Source organism: Bos grunniens, chromosome 20, assembly GCF_055505025.1.
Source record: "Bos grunniens cultivar Pamir isolate PY7600 chromosome 20, Bosgru_T2T1.0, whole genome shotgun sequence".
Taxonomy (NCBI): domain Eukaryota; kingdom Metazoa; phylum Chordata; class Mammalia; order Artiodactyla; family Bovidae; genus Bos; species Bos grunniens.
In genome coordinates this window covers 52554319-52575770 of record NC_141184.1, presented here as the reverse complement: position 1 = coordinate 52575770, position 21452 = coordinate 52554319, and the positions used below count along the sequence as shown (strand labels likewise).

The 21452-nt window shown below is 35.5% G+C and overlaps 1 protein-coding gene and 1 long non-coding RNA gene across 13 annotated transcripts in view; one reads left to right on the top strand and one right to left on the bottom strand.

Moving 5' to 3' along the window:
* The window catches only part of PDE4D (phosphodiesterase 4D), a 1650639-nt gene that overhangs the window by 638612 nt on the left and 990575 nt on the right, over positions 1-21452 (top strand). The gene's annotated exons all lie outside the window — the stretch shown is intronic.
* Positions 12884-21452, bottom strand: part of LOC147350410 (uncharacterized) — a 20875-nt gene continuing 12306 nt past the window's right edge. For both annotated transcript variants that reach the window (XR_015148825.1, XR_015148826.1), the window contains 2 exons: positions 17572-17675; positions 12884-13982 (listed from right to left, as the gene is read on the bottom strand). This is a non-coding gene — a long non-coding RNA (uncharacterized LOC147350410). The remainder of the gene's footprint in view (positions 13983-17571; positions 17676-21452) is intronic.

The following is a 21452-nucleotide window of genomic DNA, read 5'->3' as shown; positions in this document are numbered from 1 at the left end:
CAATGATTTCTGTTCCTGATAATTTCCTTCTTCAATATGTCCATGCTTAATTTCTTCATCCTTTCCTTATTTTCTACTCCTTCTTTCCAGACTTCCTCTTTATTCATCCATCAAGTATTCATACAACAAACAAGCTTTTTAGAACCAGTAAACACCCAACACAAGTACATATAGTTTTTCTTATTCATGAAAATTTTGGTTTTGATATCTGGGCTCTCCATAGTTTTCCGATATTAAAGAATAAATTAGAAATAATCATGGTAGTCCAGATACAATCTGACCAACACAGAGTACAGTGAATTGCCATTTCTCCACTGAGTGTTCTTTTCCTTGAATGCCATCCAAGATGGCTCAACTACACAGTTGCAGCATGTTGCAGCATACTGCAGCTTATATAAGTTAGTGTCAAGATTTCTTTTTTCTCATAAAACCTGCTTAAAGCCAGATCTTTTTCTTATTATAACTTTTATTTTTCTTTTAACTAATGTAGAACTTTACAAGTATACATGTTGAATTGCAATGCTTTGATTCCTTTTAAATTTCAAAATAACTTTTAATCTATAATATATTTTGTTTTCTTACAAAATTGGTAAACCTGCTTTCCTAATCACCACTCAGGTCACTGATAAAAATATAGAATTGAAATTCTGGACTTTATTTGAATTATGTTTCCAGTTAATCCCAACCACATAGCAATACTTTCTGAATACAGTGTGTTCAGCCAGCAACCAACAATTAATTCACTCAACAGCACAGTCATCCCGCATCACATTTCACAAGTTATCCATAATGATATCATGGAAGACTGTCAGGATCATGCTGAAATCAATAACTCTTAAGGCTTCCTTGGAGCTAAAACTATATCAAAAAAGAAATTGAGGTTAGTTGACCATGACTTATTCTGAGTGTTATCTCTAGTGCTCTACTTTTTGAAATACTGTCAGTGAGATGGTTAATAATCTGTTTTTTCCCCTAAGAATAATATCATATATTTAAGAGTGTAGTTGCCATAGCTACCCAGTTTCTTTTTGTTGAAATTCACAAATTCATAACTTCAACTTTAATAAGACTAAATACTGTTCTTAATATTATATGACTACATAGTCATTACTATCTTTTTCCTTGAAACGTCATGTGTTTGAAAAAAAAATTCATCCTGTACCCAGATTGTTTTGAACATGGGACAATATTTTGAGGTGTTTTTTTTTAAACATGAGATGATGTCTGTAATTTAAAAAGAAGATAAGATGTTTGGACTGTGGCACTGTGAAAGTTTTCTGTAAGAGAAAGCATGTTAAATGTTTGAAGTTATTATCCTTAGTACAAAAAAGTCACTAAAAATTAAAAAATAATATCAACTTAAACTTTGCTATTGATGTTATTAATCATTTCTCAATGGAGTATATTTCAGTGATTTCCCACCAAAACAGTCAAAAACAGATGCTACTGAGAGCTCACAGTAATGTACATTCTATGTATTGTTTATAATTGGAAAAAAGTGCTCACAAATTTAGAAAGTGCAATTTTGTGGAACTTAGTATAACGTAATGTCCTTGAGTGCTTGAATTTTTATTAATATTGATACCTTGTCCATGAAATAGAATATCCCTTTTTTGAAAGATAAAAGTAAGCTCTTATTAAAATCTCAGTTTTGATATTTCTGTCAAACGTCTGGCAAAATGCTTTAAGGAGGATTATTCAAGAGTCTGGCTAGACGAAATTTAAATGGTCTTTATATTTTCTATGTGATTTCTGATTTTCTCGTCTCCTTTAGGAAATCAGTCTTGTCCATTGCCATCATATTTTCCTCTTTAGTCTTGTTTTAGCTCATTTTTGTTTTTCTTGTTTTGAGATTTCCAGTATATCTTCAATACCTTTCTCTAAAGGTCAACGTTAAAATCCCTTCTTAGGGTATCAAAGAATGTTACTAGTCATATTAAACCTTCTTGGTATTATATACCTATTACCACATTTTTGGTGTGAACATTAAATGTGGTAATAGGTATATAATACCAAGAAGAGTGTGTGGTACATAAAAAGTCTTCACTAAACATTAGCAGCTATTAATAGACCATCTCAAGCATAGTCACCTCTGAAGTCAAACTGGGTAGCATATCAAATGTAACAATTGAAACATTACCATTATCATGGCTACTAAATACGTGAAGGTTTAATATCCCTTTATAGGTGAATAAACTGAAGCCTAGAGAAGTTAAATAACTCACTGAATGTCATACAGCTAGTAAGTGGCAGAGTCAGGATTTAAACCTGGGTAATCTGACTCCAGATTCTATGCCCTTAATCACTATTCCATAATGAAGTCAAGATGTTACATATTACTAATTCAAAGCCAGGAAGACAAAAGCCACTTTCAAGTTAAGCTAAAAAAAAGACAGTATTCCAATGTATACATATTTAACTGCAAACATCAAATACCTCAACACAGTCCATTTACACTGAAGGAGAATTTTACGTCCAGCAACTTAGCATTTCCCTAGGATGATCAAGTGGTATATAGGAACAAAAATAGTGATTGCGACACACTTGCCTTTGTGTATATTGTGATATTCTTTCCTTTGAAGTAAGGGCTTGGGAAATGGCAGAAATAAGACTTTCAAATGAATAATTAATTAGCTTATCCATTTTGGTGTTAGTTATTATCTAGCGCCATATAGGGTTATACAGGTTTTGAATTAGGCTAGGATATTGAACGGAGAAGGCAATGGCACCCCACTCCAGTACTCTTGCCTGGAAAATCCCATGGATGGAGGAGCCTGGTGGGCTGCAGTCCATGGGGTCGCTAAGAGTCGGACACGACTGAGAAACTTCACTTTCTCTTTTCACTTTCATGCATTGGAGAAGGAAATGGCAACCCACTCCAGTGTTCTTGCCTGGAGAATCCTAGGGTCGGGGGAGCCTGGTGGGCTGCCGTCTATGGGGTCGCACAGAGTCAGACACGACTGAAGTGACTTAGCAGCAGCAGCAGCAGGATATTGAAGCCGATGACAAGGTAGAAGAGAACCAAGAAACAAGTGATATTCAAGAGACTTAGCCATGCCTCAACATAGGTTGTTTTCACTAGCACAATATTAAGGTTTTGTCTGAATTTTACTTATGGATTCAGTGCATATGTTTAACATTTGAACAATAAAATTCATTTTATATAATCTTAGAGAAAGTTAATCAAAATCTACCATGTGCATTAAAGATATAATATGCTTTGCTGAATAAAGGGGATATGTATGGATGTGAGAGTTGGACTGTGAAGAAAGCTCAGCGCCGAAGAATTGATGCTTTTGAACTGTGGTGTTGGAGAAGACTCTTGAGAGTCCCTTGGACTGCAAGGAGATCCAACCAGTCCATTCTGAAGGAGATCAGCCCTGGGATTTCTTTGGAAGGAATGATGCTAAAGCTGAAACTCCAGTACTTTGCCACCTCATGCGAAGAGCTGACTCATTGGGAAAGACTCTAATGTTGGGAGGGATTGGGGGCAGGAGGAGAAGGGGACGACAGAGGATGAGATGGCTGGATGGCATCACTGACTCGATGGACGTGAGTTTGAGTGAACTCCAGGATTTGGTGATGGCAGGGAGACCTGGAGTGCTGCGATTCATGGGGTTGCAAAGAGTCGGACACGACTGAGTGACTGAACTAAACTGAACTGAACTGATAATCAGAAATCACTTACTCTATCACTAAAGAGATCACGTTTACAAATTTATCTTTGCCAGATTACCAACTGGATATTTGTGAGGTTAAAATATGTGTGCATTTATGTATAAAACCATTTTGAAAAATAAAAGTTCTTAAATATTCATTAAATGTCTACTATGTGCCAAGCTCTGAGCTGAAAATGGAAGAAAAATAGACAAGGTCTCTTCCTCAAGAAGAAAGAAATAGAGCAGGAAATGCATGATTACCAGGTGCAGTGATTTGTATGGAGAATTCTTCAAGTACAGATGAAAAGTACCTAAATCAGACCTGATAGGATTCCAGATATGGCTTTCAAAGGATGTAGATCTGATCTGGATTTAATATGAGTAATAGCAAGATGAGGAAAGACATTTATAATATTATTAACACAAAGCTATATAGTTAATCCAATTTGTTCATCAGGATTTGGCACATTTGATGAAAGAATAAACTTTGTAGAAAGTCCATGCAGATTCTATGGTGTGGATTTAATTGGTCCCTAGGAAAGACTTGGGTTAGAGGAGGGAAGGTGAGAATTGAGTAATATAGCCCTGCTCCAGGCTCAAGCATATTGCTATAGCCTTACTCTAAACATACATCCTAAAGCCAAGCTGAAACCCTTAGACTGGCATTGGCAATTGACTGTCTTACGGATGTAAACTTAGCATATTGTTGATGTTATCAACCTGCTTAGGAAGTAGTTTGTGGAATCTATCCAGCTGTAAATTATTAGAAAGCAAAACTTTTTAATTTGAATTCAACCAGTTTTCAACAAAGATGTTGTTGTTACTAAATTCAGCTGTTTTCCCCCCAAAAGACAGTTTGCTTGTGTATATGTGACGTGATGCATACATGTATGTGATTTTGAGTCTGTGATATTTGTGTCAGAACAATTTCACTTCCTCAGATGTTTCATATATTAGTTTTTTATTGCTGTGTAACAAATTACCACAAATTTAGTGGCTTAAAGCACATTATCTTATAGTTTCTTATCTTATAAGAGACTATAGTCTCTTATAAGTCTCTTATCTTATAGTCTCTATCTTATAGTCACATTATGTTATAGTCACTTATAGGAGTCCAGGCATTGCTTCGCTGGATTCTTTGCAAGGTTGAAATCAAAGGGTCGGCTATGGTTTAGTTCTCATTTGAAGGCTTGATTGGAGCTGAATCCACTTCCCAGTTCACTTATGTTTTGGGATAATTAATTTCCTTGCAGCTATAAGATGGAGAGTCCTAGCTTCTTGGTGGCTGTTGGTTAAAGGTCATTCCTAGAGACCGTGCTCAGTTCATTTCTAGGTTGCCCTCTCTATAGACCCTTTACAATGCAGCAGCTTATTTCTTTAAAAAAAAAAAAAGTAGGAATAGAGCAAGTTTGCTAGCATGACTTAGTTTCATATAATATAAGGGAGCATAAGAGAGACAGTCCATCACCTTTTTCATATTTTGTTTGTTAGAAGCACGTCAGTTTCCTGCACATACTCAAGATGAGGGAAATACACAAAGCTGTCAGTATCACGGGGGCTACTTTAATGCCACATTCCAGATAATAAAATCTATTCCAGTCTTAGGTATTTTTGGAAGATTTCCAGATAATCAGATAATCAACTTTCAATAATCAATTATTTAAATAGCATTTAATTGTTTCATAAACAGGTCCTTCTTTATAAACTAATACACACACATATTTTATGTTTTTTTAATTCATTCATTTATTTTAATTGGAGGCTAATAACTTTACAATATTGTGGTGGTTTTTGCCATACATTGACATGAATCAGCCACGGGTGCACTTGTGTCCCACCATCCTGAATCCCCCTCCTCCCTCCCCTGCTACTCCATCCCACTGGGTTGTCCCAGAGCACCGGCTTTGAGTGACCTGCTTCATGCATCGAATTTGCACTGGTCATCTATTTTACATATGGTAATATACATGTTTCAATGCTATTCTCTCATATTGTCCCACCTTTGTCTTCTCCCAAATAGTCCAAAAGTGTGTTCTTTACATCTGTGTCTCTTTTGCTGTCTTGCATATAGGGTCATCATTACTATCTTTCTAAATTCTATATAAATGTGTTAATATACTGTATTGGTTTTTCTCTTTCTGGCTTACTTCACTCTGCATAATAGTTTTATTCACCTCATTAGAACTGACTCAAATGCATTCTTTTTTATAGCTGAGTAATATTCCATTGTGTGTATGTATCACAACTTCCTTATCCATTCATCTGCCTATGGACATCTAGGTTGCTTCCATGTCCTAACTATTGTAAACATTGCTGCAATGAACATTGGGATACATGTGACTCTTTCAATTCTGATTTCCTCAGTGTGTGCCCAGCAGTGGGATTGCTGGGTCGTATGGCAGCTCTGTTTCCAGTATTTTAAGGAATCTCCACACTGTTCTCCATAGTGGCTGTACTAGTTTGCATTCCCACCAACAGTGTAAGAGGGTTCCCTTTTCTCCATACCCTCTCCAGCATTTATCGTCTGTAGACTTTTTGATGGCAGCCATTCTGACCAGCACACACACATGTTTTAAAGTAGAGGCAAAGTATACCAAGAACTGATGACTACATGGCTTTTTTCCTAATACTCTTTATCTTCTAGAACATGTTGAAAACATATTTTCTTTCAAATGATGGTTATATTTTTATCAATATTGTAGATAACATTGTTTTCCCCCTAGATTTATCCTACTGTTTTTCTCCTTTTTGTAGGACTGATGTATATGTATTACAAAATCATAGGTTATTAGATTATCATTTTAGAAAGTGATTAAATTTAAAAGACTGATTATACATTTTTATTGTTAAGCATATTTTAATTATATTCACTGTTTGTAACAGGAGATATGATTATGTAACACTTATTCTAAATAATTTTTTTAAACTTTTTACTTTGTATTAGAGAAGAGCTGATTAACAATGTTCTGATAGTTTCAAGTGGACAGCAAAGGAACTCAGCCATACATATTTATGTATCCAAAATGTTATATCTTTATTTTTATATAACAAAATCTATAGTATGTTGGCAAGTATATTAAGTTACATTAAATGTCTGTGAATGATCATTTAGGTGAAATAAGTTTCATTAGAATAGCATGCTCTAGTCTTCCAAATGCATTCTAAATTTAGCCAGCAATACTTATGAAGCATTAATCATATTCAAAAATCTTGAAACACAAGGGTGATCAAATCACATCTCACTCAATGCTCTTAATTTTTGGATTGAGGTTGGACGAGTATTAATATAAAGTAATTTTTGAATGATGGCATTAAAAGTCAGAGAGTTTAGTTAATGTATTTTAGATCATATATTTAGGGAACCTGGAACCGGAACTGGAATCTGAGTCTTTTGTATCAAAGTTCAGTGCCTTTTCACTGCCTCTTGTGACTCCTAAATAATTAATAAGGAAGGTGTCTAATGAATTGCTATGAGGAGGTTGAACCCTTTAAATTGTTTCTGTGGAAGTAGTTGAAACTTCATGTTGATCTATCCAAATTCTCTTGCCTGATTGCCTGGTCCCCTGAGCTGTGAGTCAGCTGGTGATGTTTAGTATTCAGCTTAAAAACATGAAGCAGAATGAGGTTAGTTGACACATATCAAAATCAAGCTGTGCCTGGTCTCATGAGCACCATGCTCCATCTACATGTGCTAGACAGTCATGGATGTCAATATAGAACTCAGTCTATATGCTGCATTTTCCACTTCTCCCTTGACCCTCACTCATTCTGTTTAACAGTATGTAATTAAAGACATCTTTGAGAAGTAATCTATTAAGTCTCATAGGCTTGCAAAAAATACTATATTCCCAATCTGTTTGCACTGATTCTTAAAAACATGTACTATGAGTTGGAAATAACCAAAACCATCTTTTAAAAAAAAATGTTGTTATTCAGTTGCTCAGTCATGTCCAACTCTTTGTGACCCTATGTACTGCAGCATACCAGGCTTCCCTATCCTTCACCACCTCCTGGAGCTTGTTCAAACTCATTCCATCAAGTCAGTGATGCCATCTGACCATCTCATCCTCTGCGTCCCCTTCCCCTCTTACCTTCAATCTTTCCCTGCATCAGGGTCTTTTCTAATGAGTCGGCTCTTCACATCAGGTGGCCAAAGGATTGGAGCTTCAGCTTCGGCATCAGTCCTTTCAGTGAGTATTCAAGGTTGATTTCCTTTAGGATGGACTGGTTTGATCTCCTTGCAGTTCAAGGGACTCTCAAGAGTCTTCTCCAACACCACAGTTCAAAAGCATCTATTCTTGGGCACTCAGCTTTCTTTATGGTCCAGCTCTCATAACCATATATGACTACTGGAGAAACCATAGCTTTGACTAGACAGACCTTTGTCAGCAAAGTTATATGTCTGCTTTTTAATACATTGTCTAGGTTTGCTATAGATTTTCTCTCAAGAAGCAAGTATGTTTTAATTTCATGGCTGCAGTCGCCATCTGCAGTGATTTTGGAGCCCAGGAAAATAGTCTGTCACTGTTTTCATTGTTTCTGCATCTATTTGCCATGAAGTGATCTTCACTTTTTGAATGTTGAGTTTTAAACCAGCTTTTTCACTCTCCTTTTTCTCCTCTTTCAAAAATGTAGTGAACATAATATCAGTGTTAACAATCAACTATTTGATTAATGGTCCTTTAAGCAGGTTTCAAAGCTGAATTATATGTACATTCAATGGGCTTGTCAGATTCAAGTTATTAAATGCATCGATTTCATGCTGAGGAAACTGTTAATTTCCCATAGTTTATCTTTTGACAAGTGCAGTTGGCACATATTATTTTGACCAGAATTGCTATATTTCTTATTGTTCACTGTACTTGTGCATCTTTCTTGTTTTAATTTTTGGTATAAACTTAGTTACATAGGATAAATTTTTCTCATGTTAAGAAAGCGTCAGGTAAAAATATAATTAAAGCCATAACAGCTCATTTTTTAAATTTTGGTTATGTGTATGCATACTTTTGTTTTCTTGTTGTAGATGTTGCCAAGTAGTATTTTTCAGTTAATACATGAGCTTATTGCCTAGGTTATTTTCCTTTTAGCTCAAGTCTTGGTGTATTAGGCAGGGTTTCTAAGACAGTATCCACTATTGTCCTCTTTTCCAAATGCAGAAGTGCAGGGAAAGGTCTTTCAAATTATACTTCATTGTTAACTGCCCAAATTTAGGGAAGGTGTGTGTGAAGTGATGAGCAGGGGTATAGAATAAAAAACAAATCTGGTTACCGAGAATTCTGGAGAGTAGAAGGTTAAAGAAAGTAGAAAAGGTATGGAGATAAATTATTACATAGGAATATTTCAAATAAATAAACACTATCTGTTTCAGATTTAGATCAATGTGATCTCAAGGGATCATACAAGTAATAGCCCATTTGTATTTCTGGAGTGATAATATTCTTGATAGTTCATGTCAGCAAAAGAAGATAAGCATTTTTAAGAAGTGAAAATTACTTTCAGAGAAATATATGACTTACACCTTCTACTAAGAATATTACACAAATGTGAGGGGAAAATTGATACATTCCTAACATAATGCAATGCTATAATTCCTAGAGAAGTAAAATGTATGAGAGGATGTTTAGTCTTATATAATTGGGAAAACAAGAACAATGCTAATTTTTTTCATTAAAAATCAGAAAATAATATAAAATCATAGTCTTCATGCCCCAAACAAACTGTCCTAATACTAAGGCGAACAATACCCACTTTGCAAGGTCTACTGAAGCCTGCAGCTTCTTACCAAAAAAAAAAAACAAAACAAAACAACACACAAACTTATTCCTGATATTCTCTAAGATACAGGCTTAACAAGTCATTGAGTCCTCTTAAGCAAATACCTAATGTCAGTTACTGATAATAAATTTCAAAATAACCTTATGTGTAATTGAACCAGCCCTTCTTTTGGTTTCTAAGATGATGTCAATTTCATGTTGCTCTTTTTATGCATTGCCCTTCCCTCAGGTTCCTCATAATTTATCAAACCAGTTTGGATCCTTCTAATTTACTAAACAAATTCAGTCTTCAAACTTTCCCTTCATTCTCTGTAGTCCTACCTTAGCTGGTTACCCACTAATAACAACTCATAAACCTATTTCTCTAGCCCCAAGCACAAATGGGAGTCAATCCTAATACAGAATTTCTATAGAGAAATGTTTATATTATACACTTAGACAAACACAAATACACTATATTTTCTATATTCTTCTTGAAGGACTAATAGATGTCTTTAGCCTAATCTGCCCTAAAACATACTCTGAATTTACAGTCACCAAACCTGGGGCTTCCTCAGTTCCCTAACCTCACTGAACATCAGCTTCCTAACTCCAGTTGCTAGGATCAAATGGCTTTCATTTCTTTTTGACGCATGGCATCCATTCTGCAAGCAAAATATAACTAAACCTTAACTATTCTCTCCCTCTTCCCAATGACTTCTTCGACCCTAGTCACTTAATTCTCAGCTCAATTATTGAAATAGCTTCCTGTCTGTATCACTACCCCCATACTTTGCCACTCCATAGTCTGTACTTAACATGGAAGCCAGAGCATGCGCCTCTTAATATGTAACTCAAACTGTGACATTTCACTCTCTAAACCTGCCAAGGGCTTCCATCTCATTCTGAGTTAAACACAAAACCTCTCCCCACAAGCACACACATACACAGCACCACAGCTCAATTTTATCTCCTCTGAACCCTCACTTGGTCAGCCTACTCACCCCTGCCCTGCTTCAGGGACTTTGCACTGACAACCCCCTCTACTTCTAATGCTTTCCCCTGGTTCCTCTTGAGTCTCTACTCAAATACCACCTTATCACAGAGGACTTTTCTGATCACATAAAACTGTACAGTTTCCTCTCCCCCATTCTTTATTCCCCTTGCCTTTATTTTTCTCCACAGAACTCATCATCACCTGATAGAATTTGCTTATTGTCTCTTGTCTATTTTAAGAATGATAGGAATTTAGTTATTTTTATGCCATACTCCAGTATCCAGAATATGTAGTAATTATTCATATTGCCTAAATATCATTTAAATAAATAAATCATTTTTACAACTGATTTGCACAAGTGAGATTGTGTCAATTTTAATTCGTAATTTCTGTAGAGAAACATATATATTATACCCAAGGATAAATTATATTTAAGAAATATATAATTTATTCTATTAGAGATACATAGAGAAATGGAATAGAAATAGCAAAACAGTATATACATATCATTTGATGACATGTTATCTTTTGCTTTTTAATGTTGAATATAGCAAAAGATAAATGATGTCTCTCAAAAACAACTTCATGCCAAAAAATTCTAACATTACTCTGAGCACACTTTAAGGCTATTATTATTCTTGATCCTAGTATTGGCATTTCATGCTTGTTCCACCAAATATACAGAAGCTTAAAAAAGCACACAGAAGCGATTTTTAGCAGATTTGCACAAATAGGAGTCAAATATCAATTGTAACTCCAAATTTCTATAGATAAATATGTATTATATTCTAGGTAAACAAGCATGAAAGTGAAGTCAAAGTGTTAATCACTTAGTCATGTCCAACTCTTTTCCGCCCCATGGTCTGTCCATGGAATTCTCTTAGGCAAGAGTCCTGGAGCAGGTTGCCATTCCCATTTCCAGGGGAATCTTCCTGACTTAGATTCAAACCCAGGAATCCTGCATTGTGGGCTACAGGCCATGGGGTCACAAAAGAGTCGGACACAACTTAGCGACTAAAGCAACAAACAGACGGTAACTTGGTGTCTGTTCATTCACACTGGCCAAGCCCTTCTTTAAGGCTGCTGTAATAGCCTTTTTGTTGCTTCTATAATGATTATCTCTTGATATTTATATTTTCCTCTATGTCATTTGGATCTCAGCCTAAAAGTCACTTACTCAGAGAGGTCTTCCCTAGCAACCTCACCCGCTAGCACCACCCTCATTTCACTTCTTGGCAGAGCTTGCCTCACTATTTTCTTTCTGAAGTGTTTGCTTTTAAGTGTATAACATGTTTATTGTCCACCTCACTACATTAAATACAGACGCTAGCCAGCTTGATTGTGTTGTTCACTGCTGTATCCCCAGTGACTAGAATATTTCCTGGCAGTTAGCTGATGCTTAATAATCATTTATTTACTAAGTGAATAATATGATCTCTGTTACATCTTATGTTTATATAAATGATTAAAAATCATTAGAGATTCAAGAGTGTAGAACTCACAAATATGGACTCCCTTCCAGCCTCATTATGGATTGTTAACAAAACACCAGATTAACTGACCTGATCCTCATAGATCATCAGGGTAATGTTCCTAGGTGTTTTGATGTTGTTAGATTATTATGTGATAGAAATACTGATCAAAATGTGTTTATTAGTTTGATGATGATACACATCTCCCATTACCAGCTTTCCTGCATCTCAAAGAAGAAAGGACTGAGTTGTTTTCCCTTCTGTTCAGGTATTTTAGATGAGTTATATTAAAATAAAGAAATATCAGCTTTAAAAAAAAAAGAAATATCAGCTTTAATCTTTTTTCTGATCAATAAAACATGTTAATTATATTAATTCAACAAATGATTTTTGAATACGTAGCATGTACCTGTTTCTCTCATTAAATTTTAGGGGAAAAAGACGTAAATAGCTGCATGGCAAGTGCAGTTCTCAACCCATTTTGTGTGTTATTAAATCCTTATTGCAATTCTTTCATGTAGAAATTATTATTCCTTTTTTTAATATTTTAGGGAAATTAACTTCAGAGAGGTAGATAACATACCCAGATTCATACTGATAGGGGCAGAGTTGAGTTTTGAAATAAATTTTTATTACTCCAAAGCCTCCCCTTGTACTTTGCCAATTTAAAGAAGGGAAATTCTATGAAAATTTAAATAGTAATAATAGCAAAACTATTGTGAGCCTCATAAAACATTAAAATAATTATAATTCATACAGAAAATAAATTACCCATTTAAGCAGAGAATTTAGCTATATGTTTTGGTCACAGAAATGAGGGACATACACATTGCCATAATGCATTACTTTAAATGTCTTAAAAAATGGACCATGGTGTGATTAGACCTCATCAAAAGACCATTTAGATTCAAAGTTTATAAATTATTGTCCAAATATTCTCATTAAGATAGCTCAAATTGCTTTAGAACTTTGAATGTGGTGGGCTTTAGATTCTGGTAGACAGATAAGCCAGTCTTTAAATCAACCAATGCTCCTTTGCTAATCCTTCATCTAGCTTATTATCTAGTCTCTGACAGACTCTTGTATGGACCCTCACCCTGCATCATGAACTCTACTGCACTGTGAATTCTGACTTTGTGTTTTAGACATGGAATCCTTTGGAGGCAAGGAGATATTTGTGATTATAAGTATCATGAGTAAATAATACCAGTAGGGAACCTGGGGCCTGTGGTGTATCAGAGCCATACAACTAAACTATCAGCATCTATTTGTAGAGTTGTGAGCAATAATTGAGAAATGAGGCATCTTGTGATTTTGTGACTAGGCAGAATGATGCTTATAACTTCAAGCTCTACCTCATAACTGAATCAGCCAGCAAGATCTTCATATGATATTTGGACTAGAATTTTAATGTTTATGTTGCTAGCATTTTGTCTGATTTGGGATTAATTCAGTTGTCATGAATAGCTCTTTGGCAAAGGAAAATGAGATAACTGTAAGCTAATAAAATTAGGGAATTTCAATGTGAGATATGTGCAATACCAAAAGAATCATCTCTATCAATCAAAATAAGTGGTTAAATCAATGGAGACCATCAATTTTTAATTTATTTAGTAATTTCAAATATATTTATTCATTGTTTGTGAGTATGCTTGCAGAACAATTGAGATACAAAATGTTCTTATCCTCAGAAATTTCATGATCAAGGTGTGAAAATGAGACATGCATACTCACATTAAAAATTAAACAACAATTCAAGAAGCATTTCAGGCTGTGATTAAGGGCCATGTGAATAGTATGAACAATAAATGAAAGGAAAGATCAAAGACGGAACAAAGGAAGAATAGAAAAACTTGGAATTGCCTTGCTTTTGGATTGAATTGCAGTTGGGTTGAAGTTGAATAAGTGGAAGGTGTACCAAGCTGAAGATGGGAGAAACTCTAAATAGAGTTGAATGCCTGAAACTAGACATTAGCATGTCATCTTTGGAGACAGTGAAGGGCTGCCACCGTAGTTTCTGACCATCTTGTTTGGGTCCTTGATAGCCAAGTTGAGCCATTTAGACTTCATCCTCAGAATAATGGTAAATCTGGAAGAATCTCTATGGAGGAGTAGAAAAACAATGACAGCACATTTGAATGGTGAATCTGATAAAAATGTGCATACCTTCCTGAAACTAGGGGGAAATTAGAAAGGAAAAAAGCAGTGGTTTGAACAGTGGTTTTTAAACTTGAATGTGCTTAAGAATCCACCTAGGTAGCTTGTTGGAATCGCAGATTCCTGAGCCTTACTCCGGAGGTTCTGATTAAGTCAGGAGAGGGCTTTTAATTTCCATCTTAACAAGTATCAGTGTGCTTCTGATTTAAGTGGTCTTCAGATCACATTTTGAATAGTATTAAATTAAAATGTGGTCACAATAATCCATGAGTGAAGGTTTATACTATAAACTTTTGGAAGTAGCAATGAAAAGGAAATAATGACTGTAAAAGATACAGTGATAAGACAGAAATGTTTGCATATAAAAAAATCAAAGAGAAGACATAGTCTAAGATGATATTAATGTATTTAAGTCAACATATTTGATCAATTTTGTTTTTACAACTGGATTTTCTACTCAATTAATTCACCTGAAAGACTCATGCGAATAAAGATGATGCCTAAACATGAACTAAGGAGAAAAGTTAAAGTGAAAGTCGCTCAGTCGTGTCTGACTCTTTGCCACACCATGGACTACACAGTCCATGGAATTCTCCAGGCCAGAATACTGGAGTGGGTAGCCTTTCCCTTCTCCAGGGGATCTTCCCAACCCAGGGATCAAACCAAGGTCTCCCACATTGCGGGCAGATTCTTTATCAGCTGAGCCACCAGGGAAGGAGAAAATACAATATGAAATAATGAATATGGTAATACATGTAGATAAAAAAGAAATTCAGAAAAAATAATCCACCATTTTGTATTAGAATCAAATAATCATTCTAATGATTACGATTATTTTTCCCATCATGGATGTCACTAACTCTAGTCAAGTTTCCTGAATTCCTTTCATTATTAGTTTTTGAAAATGGATGTAGAATTCTCAATTATCCATATCTTCCCCATTTAGCTAAGAGGAAGACAATAGGGACCATGTTGGATCATCTCTATAGTTATGATTATCTTACATCCTATGTTTGGGGAAATAATTATTATTAAAATAATCATTTCCTGATCTCACAGATACAGAGAACATATTGGTGGTTACAAGAGGTGTTTGGTAGCAGACTGGGAAAAATGGGTAAAGGTATAAACTTCTAGTTTTTAAATAAATAAGTCCTAGAAGTGTAGTGTACAATATGGTGTCTATAGGTAATAATACTGTACTGTGTATTTGAAAGTTGCTGGGAGAGTAGATCTTAAAAGTTCTCACCATAAGGAAGAAAGATTACCTGTGTGGTGATGGATGTTAACTAGACTTATTTTAGTGATTATTTCATAAGGTATTCAGTGTTGTACCACTGAAACTAATATAATGTTATATGTCAATTATATCTCAAATTTTGAAAGTAATAATCGCTTCCATTTCCTAGAGAATTATCTGACTATGAAACCCAGTTTTTGGTTTGTACAACATAATTACTGGAATTATGGTCCATAGTAGGGCCATATTTTACAAAAAATACACAGTTTTGGACCTTATTTCTCAGTTGTTTCTGGGACAAAGTCACAAGACCATCTTGAGGAGATTAATATAGTTAGATTCTAGCTTATGTTATTAAGCCATCAGGAAGGGTACTGATGAACATTATAAGGAAAATTGAATTTTAAGTAGAAATTATAATAATTATTCATTTTTCAGTCTGTTTGATGCAAATTTTGAGGTCACAGTGCTTCCACTAAAACAGTAATCAATACTCAAGTTTTCCTACAGAAGTTCCACCTTTTAAAAGATTTTTGAGTTTATTTTATACCTTCCTTTACACATGTGAACAAATTATTTGGCCTTTCAGTTAATAACATCTGAGTATTTTTATAGATTACCTTTAGAGTTATTATGAGCTCTAATAATGGTATTAGGAACTGGAAATGTTTCTTTTACATGGACATCGCCTAAAATTATTGAAATTTCAAAGTTCTTGGTTCCACCAACAGAAGAAAAATAAATGAATCCGAGTGCCTTGAAGAAGAAAGGCATATAAATCAGTTTCAGTTCAGTTCAGTTCAGTAGCTCAGTCATGTCTGACTCTTTGCGACCCCATGGACTGCAGCACATCAGGCTTCCTTGTGTATCACCAACTCCCGAAGCTTGTTCAAACTCATGTCCATCAAGTCGGTGATGCCATCCAGCCATCTCATCCTCTGTTTTCCCCTTCTCCTCCAGCCTTCAATCTTTCCCAGCATCAAGGTCTTTTCAAATGAGTCAGCTCTTCACATCAGGTGGCCAAAGTATTAGAGCTTCAGCTTTAGCATCAGTCCTTCCAATGAATATTCAGGACTGATTTCCTTTAGGATGGACTGGTTTGATCTCCTTGCAGTCCAAGGGACTCTCAAAAGTCCTCTCCAACACCACAGTTCAAAAACATCAGTTTCAGTTAAGGGTAAATAATCATATTCCTTCACACTTTAAAAGAGTATTTGAAAGAGGGATGACTTTCACTTCTTGAAAAGGACGGAGGAAGAGGGGTAAAAAGAGGACTTGGGAGAAGTTTCAGCTGAGGGGAAAAAGGAGTAACAAGGAAAGGCTGCAGACAAAAGGTGAGCAGTTAATTGTGCTGGGCAGCTAGGGATTGTAAAGAAGAGCTCTTCCTTTGGCGTGAACTACCTGAATTAAAACAATTCTCTTGAGATTACACCACCTCATGCCCTGAGTCCCCTCTGGTACTGATTGAAGGCTGTTGAATATGTCTTCTAGGAGCTTGACACTCACTTTTGCCCAAATATGACAGGGATTATGTCCTGTGGAACACTGGTGGTTTGTTAATCATAGAACTTGTCATCTAATGTTTTCTTATTCATTGCCATGCTCACTTGCTCAGTTGTGTCTGACTCTTTGTGACCTCATGGTCTACAGCCCACCAGGCTCCTCTGTTCATGGAATTTTCCAGGCAAGAATACTACAGCAGGTTGCTGTTTCCTACTGCAGGGTATCTTCCTGACTCACAGCTCGAACCAGTGCCTTCTGCATCTCCTGCATTAGCAGGTGGATTCTTTACCACTGAGCCACCACAGAGGTTAGCAGACAGTTTCTATAAAGACCCATAGAGTAAATATTTTTTACTTCATGGGCTATATAGTCTCTGTCATGACTACTGAACTCTGCCATTGTAGTGTGAAAGCAGCCATAGATAATCAGTAAATGAATGGATGTGGCTGTGTGCCAATAATATTTAATTTACAAAAACAGGTGGTAAGTTGGATTTGTCCCATGCCTATAGTTTGTCAGACCCCTTCTATTGCAATATATGGTATTTCTATTATGGATCAATAGACTGGCTTAGAAAACTAACTACTTTCCTAGCATAGTTTCCCAGAAAAGTTGCAGATTAAAAATAGATAGGAACCTGACCCAGTACTAGATTTGGTAAATTCCTTAAAGAAATGTAATAGTCTTTGGAAGTACATAAATAGTGTCTAGAAATTGGGTTGCAGTATTTTCTATTTGTGTAAATTTTATAGCTCTTTTTCATCTGTGAAGTAAAAATAATAACGCCTACCTGATAAAAAGGCCACGGCCATCAATTGCCATAACATAGGTAAATGCCCATTACAGCAGCTCTGATGTACAGTAGACCTTCAGTAAACATTAGTTTTCTTCCTTCTTCTCCATATGCCAGAATACACATATGGAGTAAAAATAAAAGTACAACAGAAACAAAGCAGAGTAGAAAGCATAATTAGCTTCATTTTTAAGGTACAACAGCTCTTTATTTCACTAAAATATCCATTGTTGGCTTAAAGAGATAGACTTCTTACTGCTTGGACACAGCTCATAGTTTTCAAGAGCTCTGCATCTAGCTTGATACTGTGAGGTTGTTGGCTTTCCATTTTCTTCATTTCCTATATTATATGTAATGTATATTTAAATATATGCATGCTGTGTTGTGTATTAGTCATGTCTGACTCATTGCAGGCAGATTATATATATATATATATATATACACACACACACACACATATATACACACACACACACATGTATTTACGTATATGTGTGCTTTTGTATACATATTGGGCTTCCCTGATACTTATGAGCAAAAAACTGTGCCAAGCTTTTTTATACTTATTGTCTCATTTAATCCTTACAATATTTTATAAAATTATCATCAGTAATTATCCTTTATCATCCCCACCTTATAAATGTGAAACTGATAGAGCACTTAATGTAATCTACCTGCAGTCACACATGCAGAGGCAGCTGGTATTGAAACTCAGGGTTTCTGGTTATAGTGTCCATTTTCTTAATAATGATGATTAAATATGTTTTAAATTAATTTTAAAAATAAAAATAATATTTAAATGCAATGAAACTACTTACTACTGTTTTGACCATTTTGACTTAATAACTTCGTTATTTATGGGTTACTTGCCCAACACTAAAGAACTGGGTTGAAAATGCAATGTGTGGTTTATAATTGGTCAGTTCATCCCTACCTTTGAATCTGCACAGAAGCCGCTTGCAAATAAATCTAGATCTCCATTTGGCACACTCCACAAAGCATTCTAAACAATTCAGTGTGTTCACATGATGAGATTCCCATTATTTATGCATGAAGAAAATATGCCATTTCCCATGCACTGAGCCAGGGAGGAAATTATTCAGTCTTAGTAGTATTAGACCATGGGTCTTCTATTTATCTGAAAATGGTCGTGTCAGTCTGGGGAGAATAATGGTTCAGATCCTTCTCCTTCCTTCAAATATTATGTCAAAATTACGTTGATCAAAATAAATAAAACCTTGTATCACTGTGTCAAGGCTATAAGAAGATAGAATAAGCCAGCACAAACATTAAAAATGAACATGTTAGAGAGTCTGCCTTGAATTGTGAATTCTATTCATTTTTACCTCTTCCAAGGTTCTTGTTTTCCTCTCCTCAGAAAGTTACATGGAAATTTTATACTTCTATTGAAATAAACAGCATGTTCCCCATTTTTTTTCAAAAAGGCACTGTTTCATTAAAAAAAAAATAACTTGCATTTACAAAGAAAGGGAATAACTGGACCTCATTCAAGTTAGTTTGTGAATGTGCCCAGGTACTAATCTGAATTCTCTCTTTTGGACAGATTGAAAAACTAGTCTTTCCTCAATGCCAGCCCCTTCTTTGAAGTAGTTTACCTCAGTTCTCAAAGACAAACTGTAGTATTGCTGAAAAATAACCTATTTGTTATCACTTAAGGAAAAGCCATTTGCTATAATGAGTTAAACTTACTCATCTTTCAACTACTACCACCTATAGCTACAGTAAGATTTGAATTAGGTGGTCTTGGATAATTTTCTAAAAAAAGTTCAGAGATATCTCCACCCACCCTACCTACATGAAAGCTCATGAATTTAAATTTAGGGAATCAGTCCTAGAATGGCCTTATTCCTTGCCAGGAGGGAGAGAATCCCACCCCCCCCCCTTTTCCTATGTATTACAAGTTTCTAGTTTGGGCATCTGAAAATTGGGTTTCTGTTGAAGCTTCTCCCAATATGATTTCATACTTAATTGCTATCTGATTCAGGGAGATAAAAGAGGAAGAAAGCAACAAAATGTCTGGGTTCTCTCAAGATGAGAAAGGTTTATAGATGAGGAAACTAGGGCTCAACAAAGTTACAAAACTTGCCCCTAAATCTCACAACTTTCAGGGGTGAATTAGTTCTGTTTGGTCCCTGTACCCGTCCCCTTAACTAGAACATCCCATTCCATTTGCAAGGAAATTGGAGATATCCAAGCACACAAGACTTGCTAATAGAGGGGCAGGTACTGAAACTGCAGAGGCAGCAGGGAACTCTAGTCTAGAAGAGCTCTGTGGGCTCTTTGACAAGTCATTACCCTTCTCTGTGCCTCAGTTTTGTTATCTATACAGTGGGGATAATAATAAATTCTTGAAACACAGAACAATTGCAGCCTCAAAGTAAACTATACATACTAACTATTGCTGGGATTTAGGCATCCTCACCCCTTTTGTCTTATACTGTTCATTGCTTAAAACAGATAGATGAATATGTGATTCAGAGATGTAGTTTTTTTATACATCAGAACAGTTTGGGGGAACTTGAGGTTATATTGAGAATAGCAATTTTTTTCTCTCTCACTATCCATATTCTATTTTAAACTACCATAATTCTCCTCTTTTTTCTGCCAATCCTGCTGCTTCTTGATCCTTAGGCAACTATCCTCAGTTCTTGTTAGTTACTACTAATCCCTACTGTGATTTTGCTGATAGCTAAAATGTTAGATGATAAGGAATGTTATATTTTAATGGCAGATACTTTAAAAATTAAAATGCTCCCTGACCCTAGGAAGGAAACGTTCTGCTGATCAAAGGATGTAGAGCTCTGTGACAACCTAGAGGAGTGAGATGGAGTGGAAGTCGAGGGGGAAGTTTCAAGAAGGAGGGAACATATGTATACCTGTGGCTCCTTCATGTTGATATGTGGCAGAAACCAACACAATAGTGTAAAGCAATTATCTTCCAATTAAAAATAAATAAATTTAATGATAAAAAAAGAGTATGTAGGGGGTAAATATCTAGGGATACAGGAAGAGATAATCACAGCCAAAGAAAGGAGCACATTAACCTGGCATTGAAAGCTACCATCTTTGCACAATATTTTTTGTTCTATTTCAGCATTAATTTAAAAGGTAAACTTTGAAAGGAAAATGAATTCTAATTTAAAGAAGTTTGCTTATCATTTTTCAGAATTCTGTTTGGATTTCTCATATTTTTTCTGCTGCCACAGGTCTGAAAGTCAGTCCAGTGATGGAATTGGGGGGAGTTTATAAATACAGAGTGTTCACACATGGCCTGTAGCTTTCTCTTCTAAATAATGTGATATTTACCTCCATGCTGCCTACTAAGCTCCTGCCCACTTCATTTTATCTGTTCTCTTGGTAATGAAGTGGGTTCCCTGCCCTGTGCATGTCTGTGGGTATTTATCATTCAATATTCAATATATACAAAGGAATCTTTGTAATATGCAGCTTATACAGCATATCATTTTGGAACTATAATATTGTCAACATATTGCATCTTCTTTCTCCCACTAACCATCTCTTTCTTCCCAGCTCACCAGGTAATAACCACCCTACGTTTTGTGAATTTCGTAATCCTTCTATTTTTAAACACTTCCTAAAATATCACATATGTACGTATTCTTTAAAATCTTGCTGCTTAAGTATGATCTTGCTGCTTAAGATCTGTAGCAGTGGTGCCATCTGGGAGCTTATTAGAAATATGGAATCTCAGATCTATTGAGTCAGAATCTGCGTTTAATAAATAATCAACTCATATGCATATTAGTTTGAAGAGCATTGTGCCAAATGTATTATTTTGTTTTCCGTGGAGTTTTTGCCTCATTTCCTCATTTGTTTCTTGTGTTTGAACTTCAGAA